Below are 7,458 nucleotides of genomic sequence, written 5' to 3' on the forward strand. Positions count from 1 at the left end.
TTCACTACATGTCCAATACATGCAATTTCCTATAATTTCCAAGGCCTTTCCTTTCTTTCCAGGCCCTTACCATGCATTGCTCAGCACAGTCGGAGCTTGCTGACTCTGCAAGGGCTGTCCTGCCAGCTTCCTCACCTGCTCACTAAATTTTAAAGCAAACATATTCATGTTTTTCCTGCACAAGCTCCTCTCTGGTGTCTACTAAGATGTGATCTTTTTGCTCCCTTTAAAAACTGCCTTTAAAAACTTTAAAGAAATAAAATATCACCTTTCCCTATGTGGTTGGCTTTTGGGGGGGCCACTGATGGGTTGATACTAGAACCTATCATGCTGACCAGCATCGCCCCTCTTGTACTATCTGTATCTGCCAGTCATCTCTTGTCCTGGAAGTGTACTCTTACATGTACTCTGAGACAAAACCTGATTGTTTTCAGTTGAGTGCTTAGATGGCATCTAGAGAGGTGAAATCCTTTTATTCCAGAAATGATGATGACAGCAGCAGCAGCAACACTAATAAATTAAGAATATAATCTGGGACTCATATATTCTATGGCATGATGGGACCAAAAGCCACAGCACACAGCAGCAGCTCCAACATCTGGTGGCAGTAACTGCAACATAGTCTTTTCTTCTCCTATTATATAGAAACATATTTGAAAATCTCAGTTAATATGAATTATGCTGATTGTGTTCTGTTGTGATTACCTGCAAGAAAAGGTTGCTTCATTGTACATTTAAGAACAGGCCTCCTTCACAACCTGCTCCTGTAGTATGTCAGGCTGAAAAATTTCCTTCTTTTCCTTCCTTTACCTTATCTCAGATCTCATTTTCAGACCTACTTCCAGTCTCACAGTCAACACAAATGGGCTATCCATCCTTCCTCATACTTTTCTTGTCTGCAGCCATAAGTCCATCTCTGTTCCTATCCTCCTCCAGACCTCCGATTCTGCCAGATCATGACCAACACCCTAAAAGAGAAGGTGAAGAAGGAAACCAAAGCTAATTAGAATAGAATAGAATTAACCAGGTTGGAAGAGACCTTCGAGATCATCATGTCCAACCTATCATCCAACACCACCCAATCAACTAAACCATGGCACCAAGCATCCTGTCAAGCCTCGCCCTGAACACCCCCAGCGACGGCGACCCCACCACCTCCTCAGGCAGCCCATTCCAGTGGGCAATCACTCTCTGTGTAAAACTTCCTCCTAACCTCCAGCCTAAACCTCCCCTGATGCAGCCTGAGACTGTGTCCTCTTGTTCTGGTACTGGTTGCCTGGGAGAAGAGACCAACCTCCGCCTCACTACAACCCCCCTTCAGGTAGTTGTAGAGAGCAATAAGGTCACCCCTGAGTCTCCTCCTCTCCAGACTAAGCAACCCCAGCTCCCTCAGTCTCTCCTCATAGGGCTTGTGCTCCAAGCCCCTCACCAACCTTGTTGCCCTTATTCCAAATCTGTTAGAAAAAAAGAAACCTAAACAGCATGCCCCAGAACAAAACAAGAGAAAACAATACTTGAGAAATAAACCCCAAACTGCACAGCTTTGGAGGTGCAGGGCTCACAGGAGGCCAGCTGATGGGAAGGAGATCACAGTCCTGGTGCATGCTGGAGCTTCACTTCTTTGTGTAACCCTAAACCCTGCTGGAAGACTGGAGCAAGAAGTAGACTTCACATCCAATTTCCCACCCAAAAAGGGTTAACAGTATTAAACAGGACTGAAATAGAGGATAGCCACCTATAACATTGAGAGAAGCCTTTCAGCAGGTACTTCATTTCTTGGTCCTTTAGGAGTGTCTGTGCACAAGGGTGAGCAGAGCGATGTGGCTCTTCCTAGCACGATGCAGCACAGCTGCTTCTTCAAAGTTGCATATGGCAAATGGGATATTTACCTCAGCCCTTCCTTGGGCTGCTAAGAAGGAACAGGGGCTGACAGGCAAGAGTAAGGTCAGAAGTAGGTCAGAAGCAAGCTCCAGTTTCTCCTGCAATTTCCACTACTAAGGCTTTCAGGGAGCTGTGGAGGTACAGTGAAATCAAAGTACCTTCTCAAATGGTGAGGGGAGTAAATATGGAGAGGGTTGCAAGGAACGATGTTGGACACATAAGTAAAATGCAGGACAAAGGTAAAGTGGGGAAGGCATTTAATGAGGCCTCAGCAAACACTTTGCTTGATCTGTGCCCACCCACACAACGTTTTTGCCTTCTCCAAATGGCTAGAAGTGGGGTTCAGTGATTTATGGATCTCTGAAGGATTTTAATCATCACAGAGTGCAGGAAGGGGAGCTCAGTATGTGCCTTGTGTAGTGTTTAAAATGAGGGAAGTTTTTGTCCCCCAAAATACTACATATTGAGCATACCGGTTGAGTTGGTCTCTAGTTGCACCTACATTTCCAATGTGCACATCAGCTCTGGTCTCCTCTTGAGAACCTTCTGCCTGTGACTTCTTTGCACTGTAAAAGGGAATGGCATCGTGCCAAGGAGTGCATTTTGGTTGGCACAGGGGACCACAGAGTGCTTTTTCTGAACAGTCATATGCTATACTTTAGAGCCCATGGGCTATGGGAACACACAGGCCTCCCTGCACTATTTGGGTGTTAGGAAAACATGTCTTTGTGAGGAAAGAAATTGCAGTGTGTTGGCAAAGAGACAGAATGAACATGGTGCCAGGTCCTGGAACAGAGCTATTGAATTAGGCAGCTACTGAATGAACTGCAACTAGAGTGACATGGGAAGGGAAAAAAGAAGAAAGGCACGATCTCATCTAACACAGAGTCAATAATCAAACCGAGTGTCAGTTGGGGTGCACATAAAAGCCAAATCCAGAGAGAAATGAACTGCAGTTTTCTGTCCAGGCTGAAGACAGAAGTGTGCTTTCTATTTTAATGTCAAAAATATGAGCAAGTGTGAACATCTATTTCCCATGGCAATCAGGAATCAGTAATGGCTCTTCATCAGGGGTGCTGAAGTTAACCTGCCTGGCACCTTGCAAGAGAGTAGGGCCTGAATGCCCAGTGATCTGCAGGGACTTGGGGCTGGGCAGAAGCAAAAATACATCACAGCAGCTGAGTCCACAAGTGCAAACTAAAGAGATCAGATCATATCAGCTCTGGATAGGGGGCTGAGGAAGTCTTTCTCACTTTCATAACCCTTATATGGCTCTTGTGAAAAGATGAATCCTCTTTTCTCACTGCTGTGATTAAATGAGCAAAGGCAGAAGAAAGACCCTTGGGGATCTCATGGATTACTGACTGCTCTACCCATCTTCTGACAGGTGGCTGTAGTAAGGCATCAGAGAAATATTTTTGCCTGTTCAGCCAGCTACTAACTCAGCTAGATGGATTTACACATCTGCCAGAGTCCAACCACATATCTCTTTGCTATAGTAAGTGAGGACCATGCGTTGCCTGACTGTCTGAGGCCCTTATCATTATGCATGTAAGTTAGGTCAGCCTCTACTGTAATGAGTTTATATCCATATTTCTCCATGTTTCATTTTTAAATTCTTAGTATTGTACATGTAGAAGGTACCCAAATGGTTGCCTCAGTCTTGTATTTATTCACAGGAATGACAGAGTACGCATATTGGCAGATTGCTTTGCCCTCCAGGCTTTCATGTACCCCTCTATACAGAACCTGTACAGGTCACTCCAGCCTCAGCCCTGTGGCAGTCCTTAACCCCCAGTTCTTTCAGCCCTCCATTCATCCTTGATGTGCATCTAAAGTCCCATCTTTCAGCACACCTTCTCACACTGTGAAGACAAGAGCGAGATAAATATAAGCCCTCCACAGCTAGTGATGGAGCCAAGTGATGGAGCTAGTGACAGAGCCAAGGGCTCAGGCCCAGCCAGCATGGATTTAGGAAGGGCAGGTCCTGCCTGACCAACCTGATCTCATTCTATGACCAGGTGACCCACCTGGTGGATGTGGGGAGGCCTGTGGATGTAGTCTACCTGGACTTCAGCAAGGCCTTTGACACCGTCCCCCACAGCAAACTCCTGGCCAAGCTGTCAGCCCCTGGCTTGGATGGGAGCACACTGTGAAGGGTTAGGAACTGGCTGGAGGGCCGAGCCCAGAGAGTGGTGGTGAATGGTGCCACATCCAGCTGGCAGCCAGTCACTAGTGGTGTGCCCCAGGGATCAGTACTGGGCCCCATGCTCCTTAACATCTTTATTGATGATCTGGATGAGGTCATTGAGTCCATCATCAGTAAATTTGCAGATGACACCAAGCTAGGGGCAGGAGTTGATCTGCTGGAGAGTAGAGAGGCTCTGCAGAGGGACCTCGACAGGCTGGGCAGATGGGCAGAGTCCAACAGTATGAGATTGAACACATCCAAGTGCCGGGTTCTGCACATTGGCCACAGCAACCCCATGCAGTGCTACAGGCTGGGGTCAGAGTGGCTGGAGAGCGACCAGGTAGAGAGGGACCTGGCCTGTATCAGGAACAGTGTGGCCAGCAGGAGCAGGGAGGTCATTCTGCCCCTGTACACTGCACTGGTTAGGCCACACCTTGAGTCCTGTGTCCAGTTCTGGGCCCCTCCGCTTAGGAAGGATGTTGGCTTGCTGGAACGAGTCCAGAGAAGGGCAACAAAGTTGGTGAAGGGTTTGGAACCACAAGCCCTATGAGGAGAGGCTGAGGGAGATGGGGTTGCTTAGCCTGGAGAAGAGGAGACTCAGGGGTGACCTTATTGCTCTCTACAACTACCTTAAGGGAGGTTGTAGACAGGCAGGGGTTGGTATCTTCTCCCAGGCAACCAGTACCAGAACAAGAGGACACAGTCTCAGGCTGTGCCAGGGGAGGTTTAATCTGGAGGTTAGGAAGAAGTTCTACACAGAGCTAGTGATTGCCCATTGGAATGGGCTGCCTGGGGAGGTGGTGGGTGTTTAGGAGGATACTTGATAGGGTGCTTGGTGACATGGTTTAGTTGATTATGTGGTGTTGGATGATAGGTTGGACGCGATGATCTTGAAGGTCTCTTCCAACCTGGTCTTTTCTCTTCTCTTCTCTTCTCTTCTCTTCTCTTCTCTTCTCTTCTCTTCTCTTCTCTTCTCTTCTCTTCTCTTCTCTTCTCTTCTCTTCTCTTCTCTTCTCTTCTCTTCTCTTCTCTTCTCTTCTCTTCTCTTCTCTTCTCTTCTCTTCTCTTCTCTTCTCTTCTCTTCTCTTCTCTTCTCTTCTCTTCTCTTCTCTTCCCTTCTCTTCTCTTCTCTTCTCTTCTCTTCTCTTCTCTTCTCTTCTCTTCTCTTCTCTTCTCTTCTCTTCTCTTCTCTTCTCTTCTCTTCTCTTCTCTTCTCTTCTCTTCTCTTCTCTTCTCTTCTCTTCTCTTCTCTTCTCTTCTCTTCTCTTCTCTTCTCTTTTCTCTTCATAGGGTTTCACTGCTGTGTCAGCTTTTGCTGCAGATTAAAATGAATACATTTCTATCTAAATGTCTGGAGCTCAGATACTCGGTGCTCCCATCACTCCTGTGGCTGGAATATGGCAGCTGCTGGAAGCAAAGGAGATGACTCAAACAAAAGCCCATCTGTGCAGCTTTCACATGTGTTATTTGGTCTGTGTACCTCTTGCCGAACCCATAAAAGGTTTTAGGCAATTCAGAGGTAACAAAGACAAAACCCACCTTCTAAAACCCCCGTTGTAAAGACAGAGCCTGGGATGTGTTTCTGCTACCTGATGTATACATTTGTTGGAGAGAAAGTTGGATGTGAATTGAAGTCTTGAAAGAAATTAAATTACTTGAGAGGATACTGTAATTGAAAAGAAGAGAAGCATGTGTGCTTGAAACAAATTTATTTACTACCATGGGAGAAGTGTAATTTAAAAGAAGAGAAACTTGTAGAGCAGAGCATTTGGAATTGACTTGAGAGGGAGAGAAAGTGTAGGGCTCCTGTGCTCTGAAATGAATTTCTTGCTTGATTTGTAGTACCAAACTCTGGAAACATCTATACCAATTAACTTGATAGTGTAAAGTTTTGCCCTAGGGAGTCAGGCATAGCTGCATAGGGATAGAAAAATAAGATGCTTTAAGCTTGTTCCTCAGCTCTTACACAAAGTGGAATGAGGCATTGACTAAGATATAACTGATGGCAGCCCTAGGTCTAGATTTCAGGTGCAATGCCACCTACATTTTCTTCTCTGCATGTGAAAGCCTTAGTTGTGCAAAAATCTGCCTGGGGTTAACAGTGACTATGCATCATCCTGAAATGGCTCATGAAAACACAGCTGTCTTAGACAGCCCTATTACATGAGCAAAGCAATATTGTTTTGAGCATCTGGCTAGTACTTGATGGAGGAGATGGTTTCTCCTTCTTCTACCAGAAGAAGCTAAAAAGAGAAGTGTCACTAAGACCTCTAAAGCCTTCTCTGTAATCAAGAGCTGGGAATACCTCTCACACCCTTCCCTATGTGCAATTCAAATAGTGACTGCTCTACACCAGAAGGTGCACTGCAACCTGTGCCAGTGCTGGGAGCCACCGGCACACTCTCAGCCCATTGGACCTTTATGAAACATCACCATGGACTTCAAAATGACCAACAGCTCTTTCACTGTGGTTGCCAGACTCTTTCAGACTTTTTCAGTGTCAAAACTTGATTCCAAGCTGTAAACAGGTGAAAATGACCTTGCCAGATCTGCACTTGCTGCACTACAGATCCAGTAGCTCAGGACACTCTGGAAAACATCTGTGCTATGTCTTTTCAGCCGCAAACCCAACCAGCTGAGCACAGGTCATAGGTCTGAACTGATTTTCTTTCTGCCTTACACATCACTGAGTGTATTCAGGACTGTGCAGGGTGCTGAAACTTTTCATTGTCACCTCTGTAGCTATGGGGCAGGTGTGACTGGCCATGTAATATCAAATTGTGAAAAGCACCAGCCAAGAATGCACAAGATGGAGTGGATGGCTTAAACTACATTCTTTTCCTTGCAATAGCTCTGTAGAGAAGTTCTGAGTTGAGTGTGGTTACAGTTTAGTTTTGTCATAAGGCTCAGGTCACTCTCAGGCTTCAGGACTTCTTCACATGGGCTCCAGAATCCCATTTACATGAGAAAAATTTTTTTCACTGTGAGGGTGACAGAACACTGCTACCCACGGGGCTGCCCAGGGGGCTTGTGGAGTCTCCCTCTCTGGAGATATTCAAGACCCACCTGGATGCGTTCCTGTGTGATCTGGTATAGGTGATCCCGCTCTGGCAGGGGAGTGTTGAACCAGATCATCTTTTGAGGTCACTTCCAGCCCCTAACATTCTGTGATTCTGTCATTTATAATTAAATTTAGGTTTTATTATTGTCTATTATTATTTCACAGAATCACAGAATATTGAAAGGGACCTCCAGAGATCATTGGGTCCAACCCCCCTGTCAAAGCAGCATCAACTAGGATAGTCTTTACAGGAATGCATCCAGGTGGATCTTGAAATTCTCCAGAGAAAACTACACAACATCCCTGGGCAGCCTGTTCCAGTGCC

The sequence above is a fragment of the Dryobates pubescens genome, chromosome 7 (assembly GCF_014839835.1).
Source record: "Dryobates pubescens isolate bDryPub1 chromosome 7, bDryPub1.pri, whole genome shotgun sequence".
NCBI lineage: Eukaryota > Metazoa > Chordata > Aves > Piciformes > Picidae > Dryobates > Dryobates pubescens.